The sequence below is a fragment of the Canis lupus genome, chromosome 5, assembly GCF_011100685.1.
Source record: "Canis lupus familiaris isolate Mischka breed German Shepherd chromosome 5, alternate assembly UU_Cfam_GSD_1.0, whole genome shotgun sequence".
In the NCBI taxonomy this organism is placed as follows: domain Eukaryota; kingdom Metazoa; phylum Chordata; class Mammalia; order Carnivora; family Canidae; genus Canis; species Canis lupus.
In genome coordinates, this window is record NC_049226.1 from 14,480,816 (window position 1) to 14,499,329 (window position 18,514).

At 45.3% G+C, this 18,514-nt stretch overlaps 2 long non-coding RNA genes across 27 annotated transcripts in view; one reads left to right on the top strand and one right to left on the bottom strand.

The window, feature by feature from the left end:
* LOC111095807 overlaps positions 1–18,514 on the bottom strand; it is a 167,399-nt gene that overhangs the window by 80,190 nt on the left and 68,695 nt on the right. For 5 of the 26 annotated variants that reach the window (XR_005359183.1, XR_005359182.1, XR_005359181.1 and 2 more), the window contains exon 1: positions 1,575–1,873. The exons of 19 other annotated variants lie outside the window; for them this stretch is intronic. This is a non-coding gene — a long non-coding RNA (uncharacterized LOC111095807). Of the gene's footprint in view, positions 1–1,574; positions 1,874–12,286; positions 12,335–18,514 lie in introns of those variants that run through there. 2 more of the 26 variants (XR_005359177.1, XR_005359164.1) reach the window with 2 other exon arrangements.
* On the top strand, positions 1,806–18,216 carry LOC111095809. The gene is made up of 3 exons (XR_005359186.1): positions 1,806–2,648; positions 16,781–16,995; positions 17,280–18,216. It is a non-coding gene; the product is annotated as an uncharacterized LOC111095809 (long non-coding RNA).

The window sequence follows — 18,514 nt, forward strand, 5'->3', positions numbered from 1 at the left end:
GCTCCCCAGGCTGTCATCCCCCTGAGCAATCAGGTCCCTCGGGAGCCACCATCACTCCAGTGCAAGCATTTCCTGCAAGGCCAGGCTGGCGCCCTGCAATTCTATCCGAAGGTTCTCCTGACCTCCAGGCCACTGAGCTCCTCCACACCTTCCTTCCTGCTTTCCCCTCCTCACCCTCACTCTGCCCACCTTTTGTCCCACCTGCTGGATTCTTTCCCTTCCTCCCAGGCCCAGCTCTGGTCACCTCTCCTTCACAGGCCATCAGGGCCCCAGGTGACCTACAGGAGCCCCCTGCTGGCCCCACCCACACAGCCTTCTGTGTCTCCCCTCCTCTCCTTCCTCCTCCCTACATCCAAGCATCTCTCAGGACAAAGGCTCCTCAGCAACTCCCCTGACCCTGAATCTTCTGGAAGACTGGCCCAGGGGCATTTCTCCAGGGAATGGTCACTGTGTGTGAGCTCCTCAGCTCCAGTCTCTGCTGTTCCCCCCATTCTCAGGAAGAGGACCATGGCCTTCATGGCACCGTCCCCATCTTTCCGCCCTCTCTGAGGGGTGCAGGGCCAGTAACTGCCACCCCTTCCTTGGCCTCCATGACAGGCCTCTCCAGCCTTTCTTCCTGCTTCTCTGGACACTCCTTTTCTAACTCCTTTTCAGACTCTTCTCCTCAGTCAGCCCCTCAAGTATGCTGTTCTCCAGAGTTTTGTCTTAGACCTCTCTTCTCATGCCACCCCCCTCCCAGGTCCCCTTGAATCTAGCCCCTGTTCCCCTCTACCTCTCCATGCCGAGGAGGTACCTGACCTGGAGTCTGTGCCATAGGACCTGATGCTCCAGTTGTCCCCACAATGGCCCCCAGTCCTCCATCCCACTTGGTATTCAGACTTGGTAATGCAGTCTCCCCCCAGCTCGTGCCCAGAGATTCTGCCCCTGCCACCGCCCTGTCCACCCTCCCCTGGCTACCACAGTCATATAGCTAGGGAATGTGGGGACATTATTTTATTGGAAGCTTAGGTGCCAGGCACTATGCCAAAGCACTGTCTCATGTGCCAGTCCATTTAATCTTCTGATGACTCTGCACATTACATCTATTTTTATTTATGAGGTAAACTGAGGCTCAAAGAGCATAAGAAACCCGCCCAAGTCTTTTTTTTCTTTTTTTTTTTTTTTTTTTAGATTTTTAAAAATATTTTTTACTTATTTGAGGGAGAGAGATGGTGAGGGCAAGGGATTGAATCTTAAGCAGACTCTATACTGAGTGTGAACGCCAATGTGGGGCTCAATCTCAAGGACCCTAAGATCACAGCCTGAGCTGAAACAAAGAATCATACACTTAAGATTGAGCCCCCCAGGCGCACCAAACCTGCCCAAGTCTTAACACCACTAGAGACAGAGCTGTGTTTGGAGCCTGGGTCGGCCTGCCTTCAGTGCCTCTGCCCCATGCCTTCCTACCTGCTCCCACAAATGCAAATCTGATCTCACAGTCCATACCTCCTCACTGCACTCCAGACAAAATCCACTCTCCACAGGATGGTGTTCAAGACCATCCTCAAACTGCCCCAGCCCACCTTCTCCCTTACCCAGATGGAATGGCCAGGCTTGCTCCACAAGCTGAGATGTTCCTCCCTATAGCTTCTGTACATTCAGCTTCCTCTCCTCTCTGTCCAGAAAACTCCTCGTCCTTTAAGACCAGCAGGGAGTTGCCTTGCCTGGGAAACACCACCCGCCCCCCATCTCCCCAGGGTGAAGTGGCCATCTCTCTGGACCTCCCGGAACACTCTGTGCTTGCTGGGAGCTGGCACTCCCCACACTGCCTCGTAATTGTTTGTTTAATCTCAAAAAGTGTCATTTTTCAGCTCTGTAGCCCCGGGGACAGACAAGAAGGGCCTCGGGAAGAAGCAGAAGAACCAAATGAGCATCCAAGCCAGATCTGCTCAAAGTGGGGGTCCCAAACCAGCAGTGGTAGAGTAGAAGACTGCTGCTCCATCCCATCTCAGACTCTGAGGATCACACCCTCTGGAGGCAGAGACTGAGGCTAGCACTCTGCATCTTCAAGAAGCTCCCTCAAAAGATTCTCACACCCAGTGAAACTTGAGAATCTCTGATCTAGACCCGTGCTTGGCCCAGATCCTTACCAGGCCAGCCTCAGTGGGATCAGATACTCAGCTGCTACCTGCTTATCCACAACCAGGAAGATTATTTCCCAAACTGTTTCATGTCAGGACAAAGTAACGTTTGGGGGCTCTCTGGAGTAAACAAAGCTGCTCAGAGCTGAAGGTAAAAGTAAAAGGCCCAGGAGCTGAGAGGCCCTGGGCTCCACCCAGCTGAGGAAGTCAACACCTCAGCATATCTGGAGCTCACTCCTGACACTGGCTCAGGAAGCTCTGCTAAGAGCTACCAGCAGGCACAGGCGGCCAGGCCCAGCTGTCCGGCACTCACGTGGGTGCTGGCTCTGACAAGCTCCGATGAAGCCCTGGGGAGTGATGGCCATGGTCAGCCACAGCTCAGACAGCAGTGTGGACCTCCACAGCTCAGGACCATCCCCACTGCAGGAGATTAACTCAGGGTCTCCCGGCCCTGGGCAGCACACATAGGGGAAGAAAAGTGAGAGCTCCACGTGTCCCCTACTGGACTCAAGACTTGTGCTCTCCAAGGTAAGCAGGGTCCATCCCTCCAACCCCCCCCCCAACCTCCCCCCCTGGACATGGGACCAGTAAAGCCAGAAGTGACCTGTGAGTAGGGATACTGAGCTTTCCCCTGCCAGAGGGAGGCTGCTACCGGGACTTGATATACTTCCAGAACCTCCTTACTCAGTGAAATGCTTAATGAAATAAATGGAGGGAGGGTTTGGCAAGTCAGCCAGGTACTTGAGGCTACTGTGAACTCTGACATCATCCTTCAAAGCTCCTAAGTGCCAGGCAGGGCATATTCTCTATGGCCCCACACCCATATGCTGACCTTTCCAGAGGGCTGGAGAAGTACCGAAAATATACTTTGTAATATATTAAGGAGGAACTGCAAGCTGGAAGACTCTTTAAATTATTGAGTCTTTAGATAAGGAGCCTATGCCCTGAATGCTCCTAAGTGCTGAGCCTCTGACTAAAAGATGTATCTGGGGTGTTAACAAAAGAATTCTTATAATGTACTTTAGAAAAAAATCACCTTTCTCCCTTGGGTTCCACCAGTCAACAGGAGAATCTGTATTCTAAGCAGCAGCTTGGGACCCCTGAGTAAAAGTGTCACTAACTGAGGAAAGGTCCACAATGCCTAGCTCAGCACGAAGCATAAAGTGACATTCAACAATTTGTAAACTAATGGTCAGTGGGTAGATGGATGGATGGATGGATGGACAGATAGATGATGGTGAAGTAGCTTACCCTTTGGGAGATTTCCTTCCCAGAAGAGTCAAATCACTGTGGACAACACCTTCTAGATATCCCTGCCCACCATTAGGACATGGGCAGAGACTGGTTCAGCTGCCAGGCCACTAGGCAGCATGTAGGGGACGTGGAAGGAAGGATTACAGACGATCCCAGGTCTACATGTATTTATTAATATAGCATTTTGTTATGTTTTTTTTTCTTTTGCCCACTACCTACCTCCCTCTGCTAGGAGGCACTACCAAACAATTGAGCCACAAGGGCCTTACAGACCATCTGGTTGGAGGAAGCAGAGTAGCCCTCACACATGTTTCTTTTGGCCTCTACAGCCACTTAAAATTTTATTAATATGTCAAAATCAGATTATATATAAAAATATAGATTTTTGTTTTTCTTGGAAAAAAACCCAGAAGATCTGGCAATATATTTGCTAGCAACATTGGACAGGCTTGGGGAGGAGGCTGCCATGTTAGGGGTATGCTCTGCAGTGTCACACAAGTCCCCACCCTGCTCCATGGCCACTCTGCCTGGTTCAATCACCTAACAGTTTCTGCCTGCCTGGTCCCTAAGATGTGTCAGCCCTATGCACAAATCCAACACCCTCACTCTTACAGAAGCCCAGAGGGCACACGATCTAAGTTCACACAAGAAGCTGTTGGCAAGGGCAGGGACAGGAACCCTAGTGACTACTAGTTTGTCAATGTGTGGCATAGCCTGGGTCTTCTAAATACTACTGAATAAATGAATGTGTAAATTAATTCAATGTCCATTTTTTCCCCAACTAACCTAACCTTCAAGTTTGCCCCATCTGTGCTGTTCCAGCTCTGCCATCCATGCCCCACTCAAAGCAACCACCCCAGGAGCTACCCAGACCAGAACTCTCCTGTCAAGCTCTGTGCCCTGGCCTTGCTGAGACGTGCTGGCTAAGTTTGTCCCTATTATCTATAATGTCCCTATTATCTATTGTCACATCCAAGTGGAGGATTTTCCTCATTTTTTTTTTTTTTTGGTTGCCCAGCATCTTTCTCCTCCAGTAATGGTCTCTCAATACATCCTCCTCCCTAAGGGAAAGAGACCCTGGGTCCCTATTAGGTAATCAGAGCCCCAGCACCTGAAGTTAACATAATCCCTGGATTATTCAGTTACATGAGCGAACAAATTGTCTTTCTTGCCTAAGCCACATTGGGACAGGTCTTCTGTCATTTTGCAACATAAAGAGCACTCCTGGGGATGGGGGTGGAGGGCACTCTCCCCAAATATTCTCCTCCAAAGAATGAAGGGTATACTCATCTGGTTGCACGTGATGGACACCAAGTGCCATGCACTGAGCTTTCTCTCAGCAAATAAGACCTCCTGCTCTGTGCTAAGTACTGAGCTACCAAGATGATGAAGACATACAGCAGTCACAGCCCAGTGAGTAACACAGACAAATATCCTCCTGGAAAAGTGGGGACAATTCAGCAGGAGAGGGTGCTTTTCTAAGAACTGTCTAAAGGAGCTTAGACTACTCAAAAGTAACAAATGCAGGAATTAAAAAAAAATGTTTCCAACATAAAAATCATAGTCACTTGAGGCGTCTGGGTAACTCAGTCGGTTAAGCGTCCAACCTTTGATTTCAGTTCAGGTCACAATCTCAGAGTCCGGGACGGAGCCCCACGTCAGGCTCCACACTCAGCAGGGAGTCTGCTTGAGATTCTCCCCCTCCCTCACCCTCTCCCCTGTCCCACTCACATTCTCTCTCTCTCGCAAATAAATATTTAAAAAATATAATAATACTCATTTATTTATAATTGAAAGCACCAAAAAGTATACTCATTTTAAGTCACCTAAAGGTTTACAATGCCGTTAGCATTTCTGTGTTTCTTTCCAGTTTTTTCTATGCATAATTTTTTTAAATTTTATTTTGTTGTTAAGAACACTTCACATCAATCTACCCTTTTTCTAAAGTTATTTATTTATTTATTTATTTATTTATTTATTTATTTATTTATTTATTTATGAGAGAGCACATGACCAGGCAGAGGGGCAGAGGCAGAGGGAGTAGCAGGCTCCCCGCTGAGCAGGGAGCCCAACACAGGGCTCAATCCCAGGACCCTGGGATCATGACCTGAGCCGAAGGCAGGTGTTTAACCGACTGAGCCACCCAGGTGCCCCTCACATAGATCTACCCTCTCAACAAAATTTTGAGTGTACACTATTATTGACTGTATTGATGTCCATTTCATACAGCGGATCACTAGAACTTAGCCTGCATAACATAACTTATGTTCCTGGGTTAGTAACTCTTTGTTTCCCTCTCCCTTCAATCCCGGGCTACCACCATTCTACTCCTTGTCTCTGAGTCTGACTACTTCTGATAGGTCATATAAGTGGATTCGTGCAGTATTTGTCTTTCTGTGACTGGCTTATTTCACTTAGGATAGCATCCTCCAGGTTCACCCATGTTATAGCTGAGTGCAAAATTCCCTTCTTTCTAAGGGCTCTGTAATAGCCCATTCTACGTATATAACACATTTTCATTCTACATTCATCTGTTGCTGGACACTTAGGTTGTCTCCACACCTTGGCTACTGTGAATAATGCTGAAATGAACATGGGAGCACAAGATCTCTTTGAGATCCTATTTTATTTCCTCTGGATATATACCCAGGATTGGGACTGTTGGATCTATTTTTAATTTTTTGAGGAACCTCCATATTGTTTTCCATAGCGGCTACACCAGTTTGCATTCCTACCACCAGGGTTCCAATTTCCCCACATCCCTGCACAGTTTTTCTTTTTTGGATTCCTTAAACATTAAACATTGTGATCCTAGCTCCTTCCTCTCAACCTATGATGCCTGAGATAGAGGCCTGTTTTCTGAAGCCAACCTCTGCAGAGTGGGGGGGGGGGGGGGGGGGGGGGGGGGGGGGCGGGAAGAGTGAATAGCTCACACACACCACAGGTGGAAGGAAACAAGCCCCATATTGGGTGGTGGTATTGGAGAAACAACTATTCCACAGGCTTTCTCTGCATCCTACTTTCATTCCCTAAGCAGCAAACGCAACAGAAAACCTTCCCACACCTTGCTCCTCTGTGGCTAACATGATGCACTGGAGTTTGATCCCACTGGGCCATGCTTTATTGGCAAGCAGGCCACTGAGACAGGTGTGGCATCCCCTCTTGTCCATTGGCCGTGTCCTCATTCCTTTCTTGAGCTTCAAATCTAGCTTTTATCAGAGAATCTGATATAGGGGATTATAGGCAGGATATAACCGTATACATTCCAGTTTTCCTGGGGCAGCTCCAGTTTATACCTGTTCTCCTGGCATAATTATTAATAACATCTCTTTTCACTCAAAAGTACCCCAATGTGATCAATAAATTATAAGATCCTTGTGCAGATTAAGAAAATACACACTTATCTTCTGAATGGCTGGTATAATCTCTGACAGTATAGGGGAAGGGCGAGAGAGACTATTTGGGGCCCCAAACCTTCCCAGATGGCATAAGTGCTCTGGCTCATCAATCCCTGGGTTTAGCAAAAGTCACCACAGAAGGCTCCAGGCAAGTAAGCAGAAGGACAGTCCTGCAGGGAGATATCTCAGGGAAGACACTGATCTGCAAAGCCATCCCCCAGCTGCCAGCAGGCACCTGCTCAACCTCACACCTCCAATACCCCCTCACTCTTCATCTTCCATGTCCTGTACCTCCAGATTGGCTCCCCAGGTACCCCACTCCCTGTTCTGCCTTTGGAGTTTCTGGCTAGGACTAGATTGGTCACACTGACCATTCACACCCCACTCTGCTACACCTCACAGGGCTCTATCTCAGCAGTCTTCCTCGATTACAGTTCAGACCCCAGCTTTCCTGTCCAGCCCCACCTGGGACCTCCCAGCTCTAGAGACCCGGACATTGGACAAGACTGTAACTCCAACAGTTTCTCTTCTGAAATGCCACCCCTTGCCTGCTTTTAAACTCCTCCCCCATCTTTTAATATTTTCCACTGGCTCCTTCCCTTCACCATTAGACCTTCATATGTTTACTCGTTCATTTCTTTGATGTTAATTAGGATCCTGTCAGGGTACCAGACAGAGGACATAAGTCCCCCCCCCCCCCCCCCCGCTTTGCTTGTCACCACTGTCCCTTATCACTCTACTCTCCTTCTTAACCTAACCTTGCCAGGAAATGAGCTGTTTATAGTTCCCATTGACTTGCTCCGACCTGCAGTCTTCAACCCCACTGATATTCTAAAACTGCCCCTGTCATGTTCTCCAGTAACCCCCTGGTTGCCAAACTCAGGAACTGTCCCCAGCCTCCCGGCCTGGACACCACTGGTGCTGTTAACACCCCCATTTTCTTCTCCTGGTGACCTGGACACAGCCTCTCCTGGGCTCTTCCCTCTCCTCTCTAACTTCTTTCCGCATCCCACTTCCACCCACCCATGATCTCCCATGTGTCCTGAGAGTATACTGATCTAGTCCCTGGCATTGATTTCATTTTCTGATCCAGCTTCAGATCTGTACCTTCAGGAAGGTGGCAGGCCCACCTTTGCCCCTTGCGGTTTGTACACAAAGCTCCTCGGAGACATTCTCACCATGTTCCCTTGGAGCTTTATAAAACTCAGAAGGGAAACCAGTGTCTAGTCATAGCCAGAAACTCCAAAGGTAAATACAAAAGAGTCTATCATATAAGCACTTACCTTACATAAATTCAAATCTCTGAGCTCCACCAGAGGGCAAAGTGCAAAAGCATGCAGTATGGGCAATTATGCTCACCATCCCACCCAGTAAGTGTTTGCCCCACAGGGAGTCTGTGAGACCAGAGACCTGACTCTGCTCTCATTGTGTGCCTCTCATAGTCTGAGTATCCTGATGAGCTAAGCATCACTGTGATGTTTAAAAATAAATATCTTTCAAATGTGGCACCTATTATAAGACAATTATCTTGTCTGGTGTTCAACAGAAGAATAAGTGATCTGCTCCACGCTGGGGGAAACTGGCTATGTTGGACCATTCACACACGTGGTATGTTGCTGTTCTATCATGATTTTCTATGGGATTTGCGCCCTTTGTGTTGACTTCAGAGCAAGAAGGATGAGACACCTCATCCTTAGAATCCAAAGCTAACTAGACAATCACAAGTAGGAAATAATCCCCTTGGTAGGAAATAATGAAAAGTCATCTAAAGAAAGCACAGGGTGTTGAGTATGGCAGTGACTTTTTAGATACAACACCAAAGGCGTGATCCATGAAAGAAATAATTGAAAGCTGAATATCATTTAAAAGTATCTGCTCTATAAAATCTTCTCATTCTCTTGAGAAGACAAGCCATAAAGAGGGGAGAAAATATTTGCAAAAAACACATCTGATAAAGGGATGTTATTCAAAATATGCAAAGAACTCCTGAAATGCAACAATACAAGAACAAACAACCCAATTAGATATGGGCCAAAGACTTTATCAGATGCCTCACCGAAGAAGATGGGCAAATCTTAGCAAATCAGCATACGAGAAGCAAACCAGCATACGAGAAGATGCTCCACATCACATGTCACCAGGGAAATGCAAAGTAAAACAACAATGAGATACCCGCTATACATCATTAGTATGCCCGAAGTCTGGAATGCTGACCTTGCCAAATTCTGGGAAGGATGTGGAGCAATAGGAACACTCAGACATCGCTAGTGGGAATGCAAAACGGTGCAGCCACTATGTAAGACAGTTTGGCAGTTTCTTAAAAAACAAAACAAATTCTTATGTATTGATCCAGCACTCATGCCCCTTGTTATTTACCAAAGGAGGTGAAGACTTATGTCCACACCAATACCTGCACATAGATGTTAACAGCAGCTTTATTCATAATTGCCAAAACTTGGAAGCACCAAAGATGTCCACCAGTACATAAGTAGATAACTAAATTTTGGTACATTCAGGCAATAGAATTTTATTCAGCCCTAAAAAAGAAAGAAATTATACAGCTGTGAAAAGACATGGAAGAAACGTAGATGCATACAGCTAAGTGAAAGGAGCCAATCTAAAAAGGCTACACATGGTATGATCCCAACTATATGACCATCTAAGGTCAAAGGTAAAACTATGGAGACAATAAAAAGATTAGTAGTTGTGGGGGCAAGAAAAGGGGGGAGTGAAGAGACGGCACAGACCATTGTTAGGGCAGTGACACTATTACATACAATACTACAATAGTGGATACATGTCATTGCATTTTTCAAAACCTATAGGATATACACCACCAAAAGTGAATCCTAATATGAACTACGGACTCTGGGTGACAATGACGTGTCAATGTGGTTCACCAATTATAACACATGTACCACTCTGATAGGAGATGTTGATAATGGGGAGAGGCTGTGGTGGGGGGGAGTGGGAGATAAGAGATATATGGGAAATCTCTCCTCCTCCTGTTCAATTTAGCTGTGAACCTAAAACTGCTCTAAAGAATCGTCTATTTGAAAAAAAAAAAAAAGAAAAAGAAACCTCTGGGGTGATATGGAGATATTTCCAGTGAGCTTGGTTTAGAGTGTGGCACCAGCAAGAAAAGAGAGTTCTCTGAGCTCTGGGCCATAGAGGTACAACTGCCAGCAAAGAGGCACATGCTTCCACATAGAGAATAGAGAATCAGGCTGGTCCCCCACTCCAATCCTCCCATGGAGAGTCTATGAGAGGGACTTTCTATAAAGCCACCCTCATTGTAGCCTGCCCTTTGTCACATGAAACAGGACCTGTCTTAGGGGTGCACATTCACTGTGCACTGTGCACTTCTAAATCACATCCTCTATTGAGGTTTTTGGGGTTTTGTAGGAGAATCAGGTATGATCAAATTAGTCATAATCCCATTTAATAATATACTATTGCTGATTCATGCGTGCCTCTTTGTTTATTGTAGTAACATAGGTATTATTGCCACTTGCCTGTTACCCAAGAACTACAGTTACAGTAACTTATACTGATCTATGGAGCTCCTTCCCATTGCATCGTCCTGATTCCCCTCACTCCTACCAGAAGCAACCCTAACCTGAATTTTGTGCTTGCCATTTCCTCAATTTTTATTGCAAATATGTGTAACAATGTACTCTTCCGTTCTGTTTGATTCTGGATTTTACAAAAAGGGTATCATACTGTACGTAGTCCTGTGTGATCTGCTTTTTCACATTTTTACCAAAATTTATCCATGGTGAACATACCTCACTTCATTCATCTGCCCCACTACATGATTACCATCGTAGGAATATACCACATTTTGTTTATCCATTCATCCATTGATGGACACTTGGGTTATTACCACCTTTGGCTATCGTGAATAACAGGTGTACAATGCTTTGTCTTTTGATGAACCTGTTTTAAGTCAGGTTTATTGAGGTATAAGTTACATTCACCCTGTTTAGGTATAACATTCTAGGTATCCTGAAAACACGGGAAGTCATACCATACTCAAGATAGAGCATTTTCATCCAAATACTTCTTGTTGGTCCTCTTAGTGGTCAATCTTATCCCTAGAAACCTCCTGGCAATCAGTATCTGTTCTCTGCCCCCAGAGCTTTGCCTTTTCCAAAATGTCATAAAAAGTCATCATAGCTATTTGAGGAGGGCTTCTTTTCTTTGTCATAATGCATTTGAGACCAAACCCACATTATTGCCCATATCAGCAGTTCTTGTCTTATCATCCAGTACTGTTCCATTATATGCATGTGTCCATTTTTGGTTTATCCACTGGTTACAGTTTTCTTTGTTGAGGGACATCTGGATTGTTTCCAGCTTGGGGCAATTAAAAACAAAGCCACTATCAACAATCACATAAAGGGGCACCTGGGTGGCTTGGTTGTTAAGCATTCGACTCTCGATTTTAGCTCAGGTCATGATCTCAGGGTTGTAGGATCGAGCCCCACGTCCGTTCCACGTGGCACCTGGGGCCTGCTTAGGACTCTCTCTCCCTCTACTCCCTCTGCCCCTCACCACCCTCCCCTCTCTAATGTGAACATAAGTTGGGTTTGGGGTTTTTTAAGACTTAAAGAGCAGTTTTAGGTTCACAGCAGAATTGAGCAGGAAGGACAGAAATTCCCCCCAACCTGCCCCTACACATGCACAGCCTCGCCCATGAGCAACATCCCCCATCACAGTGGTACAGTTGTTACAACCAATGAACCCACATGGACACATTATCATCACCCAAAGCCCCATAGTTCACAATAGGTGAACCTAAGTTTTTTATCTCACTTAGGCACACACTTGGGGTGGAATTCCTGCATTATCTGGTGAGTGTACACTGAACTTTAATAAAACTGCTGAATTGTTTTCCGAAGCAGCTCTACCATTTTGCACTCCCATCAGCAATATATGCATTTCCATTGCTCTGTATCCTCATCAGCACTCGGGATTTTGTTTCATTTTTGCTCCTCTAATAGGTTTGCGTGGTATCTCACTGTGGTTTTAATTTGCACCTGCCCAATGATTAATGATATCAAGCATCCTATGTTGATTATCTATATATCTTCTTTGGTGAAGCAATTGTTCAAATCTTTTGCACATATTTTTAATTGAGCTGTTTGTTTCCTTGTTATTGTGTTTGAGAGTTTTAGATTCTAGATACAAGTTCTTCATCAGATAAGTGATTTGCAGACGTTGTCTCCCAGTCTGTGGCTTATCTTCTCATCTCCTAAGCATTCTTTTTTAAACAACTTTATTGAGGTATAATTCACATCATCCAATTTACTCATTTACAGTATACAATTCAGTGTGTTTCAGTATATAACAGAGTTCTGCAGGCATCATCACAATCTCAGAGCATTTTTTCCCTTAAAAAAGAAACCCCAGGGCAGCCCTGGTGGCGCAGCGGTTTAGCGCCGCCTGCAGCTCAGGGCGTGATCCTGGAGACCCTGGATCGAGTCCCACGTCGGGCTCCCTGCATGGAGCCTGCTCCTCCCTCTGCCTGGGTCTCTGCCTCTCTCTCTAGCTGTGTCTCTATGAATAAATAAATAAAATCTTTAAAAAAAAAAAAAAAAGAAACCCCATAGTCATTAGTGGTAAATCCCATTTTCCCTTCCCTCCCCCAACCACAAGCAACCATTAATTGATATAAAATTTGCGTTTTTATATTTAGCAGAAAAGGAATTATTCAATATGTGGTTCTGACTGGTTTCTTTCATTTTGCATAAATCTTCCAAGGGATCTCCATGTTGTAATATGCATCAGCACCTTGCTCCTTCTTATTCCCAAATAATTTTCCAGTGTATGGATCTATCACTGTGTCATCAGTGGATGGGCATTATTAACATTTTCTTTTGAAGAGCAGAAGTTTTTAATTTTGAAGAAGTCCAATTTATTAATTTTTTCTTTGACAGATCATACTTTTGGTCTCATATCTAAGAAATCTTCACCTAGCTCAAGGACAAAACAGTGTTCTTAGTTTTCTTCTTCAAGTTTTACAGATTGGGGCTTTATATTTATGCCTCTGATCCACTTTTTTAAATACATTTTTATTGTAGTAAAAATACATATAATATAAAGTTTGCCATTTTCAGCATTTTAAGGGTACAATTCAGGGGCATTGTGAGTACACTCACAATGTTGTACATCCATCACCACTATCTATTCCCAAAACTTTTTCATGCCCCCAAACAGAATTTCTGAATCCATTAAGTAATAGCTCCCCATCCCCATCCCAGGGTCTGCTAATGTAATTTCTGTCTCTATGAATTTACCTTTTCCAGATATATATATATAATTTTTTTTTTTTTTTTTTTTTTTTTTAGAGAGAGAGCAAGCTTGTGCAAGCAGGGGGCTAAGAGGGGAAAGAATCTCAAGCAGGTTCCACGTTCAGTGCAGAGCCCAATGCGGGGCCTGATCTCATGACCTGAAACCATGACCTGAGCAGAAACCAAGAGTTGGATACTTAACCAACTGGACCATCCAAGTGCCTGAGATATTTCATATTAAATTAAATCATACAATATTTGTCCTTTTGTGTCTTGCTTCCTTCACTTAGCATGCTTTCAAGATTTACACATATCAAAACTCCTTATACAGTACAGTGATATCTCATTGCATGTATATACTACATCTCATTTGTTCATCTGTTTCTGGACCCTTGAGCTGTTTGGACCTTTTGGCTACTGCCAATGCTGCAGCGAGCACTGGCATACAAATATCTGAGTCCCTATTAGCAATTCTTTCTGAACAGTCTGCGCCTGTTTCTTCTAAAATAAAATGGGCATAACCTTACCTGACAGACTGCTCCCAGGGTTGTTGGAGAATTAAATGAAAAGACAGGTGGGAAAAACTTTCAAAGCTAAAAAGAACTCAACACATCCCACAGGCTTGTGAGTACTGCTGATACCATTACTACTGTAACATTCACCATAATAGCCAGCACCAAGATTTCATGAACCAGTTCCACACGCAGGAAAAGAGGAAAGTCAAACTCATCACAGTGCTCTGGGGTTTCCGGCTCTGGCAATGGTGTGGAGACACAATGCTAGCCACTTGTTCAAGTACGAGTACTGTTTTATTTCATCCCTCTGGACATATGCTACTGTAAAAACACCACCCAGTTAAGGCTCTTGAGCCATAAGCCCCAAGAAGCAGACAAACAAGCTTGTCATGTTGAGGCCAAAGTGCTCTCCTCTTTCCCCATCCCTCAATTAAATATACCACACTATTTGAATTCACTTCCTTTCAGGAAAAGAGGGAGAAGTTAAAATTCACTTTTGCTAAATGGAGGAAGTCATTGTTTTTTTGAAAATTTTTTACTGCAATTCATAGTAAAACATACAATTTACATAACAAACCAATACAAATACACACACACCCAATTTTCATAAAGCAACCCCTACCTTATTACATATAATGTCCTTTCATATTTTCTGTCCATTTTATCCTGTACTGTGATCGTCTACTTTATTTTTCTAATTATGGTCACAACCAACTGAATTGGTTTGCACCTCGGGAAACATGGGGAAGTAACAAAGGTAAAGGGTGTACCCACCTCCCTCGTGATCCTGAAGAAAGACATGAGCTTCTCCCCTGCATCTCTATGTGGATTAGATCCCCTGAATCTCTATGTGAATTACAGGTTAACAGGGAGGCAAGGGCTGACCAGGGTGAGATCTCTGATTCCGCTCCTTCTCTGAGGCAATGTCTGCCTTCCTTCCTCTCTTCTATCCTTCGAAAACTATGTATTGAGCGCCTACCATTTTCCAGGCATGGTGCTAGGTGCTGGGAATACAAAGCTAAGTGAGACTGTGAACACCACTCCAGACAGGGCAAGCACACCCCCCTCTTGGCTGCTCAGAGGCTTCATGGCTCTAAGCCCAAAGCGTCATTAAAAGAAAGGCCTCTTCCCCATCCTGAAGCTCCTTCCATGTGAGAGGGGTCCCACAACACCACCCTCCAGGCCCCCTTCCACCCTCACACACACTCCTCCCCAAGAGAGATGGAGGAACTCATCTGACTGGTGATTTGGGAAGGTACACCTGGCATGCGTGGCCTTCACGTTTCTTCTTCCCTTTCTCCTCAAATCAAACAGCCTTCCCAGGTGCATCTCTTACTGTGTCCTCCTTGCTGGAAGTTTTATAAGGGATCTGCCCAGCATTGCCTGGGACTGGGTGTATAAGTGGACAGGTCTTCCTCTGCAACTTAGTGTTAGGAAGCCCACACAGAAAGTCACAGTCTCTGGGACACCTCAGTGGCTCAGTCGGTTAAGCGTCTGACTCTTGGTTTCGGCTCAGGTTGTGATCTCATGGGTCATTATCTCATGTGTCATGAGATCAAGCTCCCCCTTGGGCTCTGCACTCAACAGGGAGTCTGCTTGAAGATTCTCTCCCGCTGCCCCTCCCCTACTTGGGTGCATGCATGTGCATGTTCTCTCTGTAAAATTAATATATAAATATTTAAAAAATAAATAAAGTTGCAATTTCCAACAACAGCTCCTTTGTATTGTGAAAGTTCATCTCGAGGCCCCAGGGTGGCTCAGTAGTTAAGTCTGCCTTCAACTCAGGTAGAGATCCCGGGGTCCTGGGATTGAGTCCCACATCAGGCTCCCTGCAGGGAGGCTGCTTCTCCCTCCGCCTATGTCTCTGCCTCTCTCTGTGTGTGTCTCTCATGAATAAATAAATAAAATCATTTTTAAAAAGAAAAAAAAAGTTTATCTCCATCTGCCTGACACCTCATCTTCATTTTCGCTGTTCCAGGATTTAGGCAAGGAAGAGGGGTACTAATCAGAAGGCCTCCCCAACATCTCCTGAGACTGAATCCCAGCCCTTCCCAATGCACGTTGCCATCCTGGCTTCTCTGTCTCTTCCTACCCCCTCTCTCCCCTTCTCAGCAGTGTTTTGCCTCACAAGCCCAACCACAGGAACCAAGTTGGCAGAGGCAGCCATCACCAATGGAGGGCAGATCAAGAAGATCCTCCAAAACAGACACAAGCGTCTTTAGTGAGCAGAGGAGGAGAGGCCATGACACATCCACAGAGCAAATTCCAGACCTCATCACATTCTGAAAGCCCGGCTGCAATCACATGACTCCTGCTTTCTGGTGCCTCCTAACCAAACCTCTTCCCTTGGCTGAGATCACTAGGCCTTTCTTCTCCACCTTCCAGGCAATCCTAAATTAGTCCCCTCTCTGTACTTTCTTTGACTCCTCCAGGCGGAGGGAAATATCCTCTAGAAGCATATTGAAACTGGTTCCCGTCACTATGGTTATAATCCAGGCATGGCTTCGATCTTCGAAATTCAGCAACATTGGCAGAAATCCCAACCCCACCTCCACCACAGGCTCTCTGGAATTCTCTGGGGGATGCGCAGGAGTAGTTTCTCTGGCCACCCTCACTTCAGTCCTGCTTCACCTGACGTGACCAATAAACAGGTGCAGTGTCCTCTCCGTTCTGCACAAAAATGACCCATGTGTGATTCTCACACACAGGCCTTTATATAGTTAGTAGATTTGACTAAAGGTTTGTAGGAGTTATGCTGTAGAGCCCAAATGATTTAAAATTAAATATTGAGCATCCTGTTCCAAGATGAATTCTATCAATTCAGTTTCCACCTTCCCATCTATTATTTGTTATTACTGTTGCCCTCTGTGATGTTGGGTGTAGGCTATAATTGTAATAATGTCCATTTAACTGCCACTGTGTATTGTCATGCTGTGTGATAGTTGCTTATTTTTAAAGGCTGTTCTCTAGAAATGGTGAGCATTTGGGAGCAATGTCTGGGCAGTCTCTGCACAGGTCTTACTATGCTCCATGTGGCAGGTAATTTTTGATATTAATGTTTTAGATCCTCCTTGCCCTCTCCCCCTTCCCCCTTCTCTTCTATTCTAGTAGATTCATGATTCCTGTTCTTCCCCACTTCTGGGAGGGCAGAGGCTGCTGGCTGTCCCCCAAAAGTCATTATCCTCTTCTTCTTGTAGTATCTGAACCTTCAAAGTTTAGCTGTGCACATAGACATCCAGAGTAAAGACGTCTGCCACCCTCCCTTGTGATTACATGTGGCCATGAACGTGTGAGAAGTGATGTCTACACCTTCCAGTTCTAGTCCTTAAAAGGAAGGGGACCCTCTTCTCCCTTCTGCTTCTGCTAGATGTGGACCTAAGGACGTAACCAGGAATGCTCTGGGATCATGAGGGTAAGAACAACATCCCAGGGGGTAAGAGAACAGAAAGCCAGAAGTGGGAATCCCCAGCCCTGTCAGCTACGAAGCCCATGCTCAAACTGGCTCATGAGATAAAAATTAACTTCAGTCTTGTTTAAGCCTCTTTATTTTGGGTTCCTTTGTTATAGCAACCAAACACATATCCCAACTGTATTAGTTTGCTAGGGCTGCCATTCCAAAATGTTACCAAGTGGCTTAAAGACCAGAAATTTTATTTCCTCACCATTCTTTTCTTTTCTTTTCTTTTCTTTACATAGGCTGAACTCCCAACCCTGAGATCAAGACCTAAGCTGAGATCAAGAGCCGATGCTTAACTGACTGAGCCACCAAGACACCCCTATTTTCTCACACTTCCACAGGCTGGAAGTCCAAGATCAAAGTATCAAGCAGGGTTGCTTTCTTTGAAGGTTGCTCTCCTGGCCTTATAGATGGCCATATTCTTTTGGTGTTTTCACATGGTCTTCTGTTTATACACGTCTAGATCCAAATCTCTTCCTTTGAGCACACCAGTCATACTGGATTAGGACCCACCCTGAAGACTTCATTTTAACTTAATTACCTCTTTAAGGTCATTCTGAGACACAAAAGGTTATGACTTCAACATACGAATTTTTAGGGGACACCATGCAGTGCATAATACTAACTAATACATTTTTCTTCCTGCCTTCTGTTTTCGCCTGAGTGAATATGCTAGGTATCCATGAGGGGGAGGAGAAATGCTTAGAAGCACACAGTCTCCAGAACCAAAAAGTGATTCTCCTAAGCTAGAGAGGCAAAGGGCAGGAAGCACATCCTGCTCCCCAGGAGCTCCCCAACAGATGACCAGGCATGAGATTCCTATACGCTGAGCGTGAGCTCCAGGGACCCAGCAGAGCAGGCCTGAGGAGCCTCAGCAGCATGGAGAACAGATGGACAGCTGCCAACAGCACCACGGCTCTATGTGAGACCTGGGACTTTGTATTACCTTGACTCAGGAAGGGGCCAGGATAACAAAGAGGCATTTACCACCAAATCAGCAGAATTGAGGCCTAGAGCCCTTCTCTCTCAAGAAAATAAACAAATGCATCATTTCTTGCATATCTGAGTTAATTAACTAAAATCAGTGTATCTGGGGGCACATGGGTGGCTCGGTCAGTTAAGCATCTATCTTCAGCTCAGGTCATGATCTCTGGGAGCCTGCATTGGATTCCCTGCTCAGAGGGGAGTCTGCTTCTCCCTCCCCCTCTGCCTCTCCTTCTCTTTCTCTCTCTCTCTCTCTCATAAATAAATAAATTCTTTAAAAAGAAAAAATTAGTGCATCTGTATCCCCTGGCACCTAGCAGAGTATCTGATACAGAATAGCATGCTTGAGAGATCAAAAGAAGAAAGGAAAAAGGGAAGAAAAGAAGATACAGAGGGAATAGCCCAAACCAGCACCTCCTCCCATTGCTAGCTTCTCCATCTTCCCAACACCATGTGCTGCTTCCCTCTTCTGTGCTCCATCTGGCTCTCA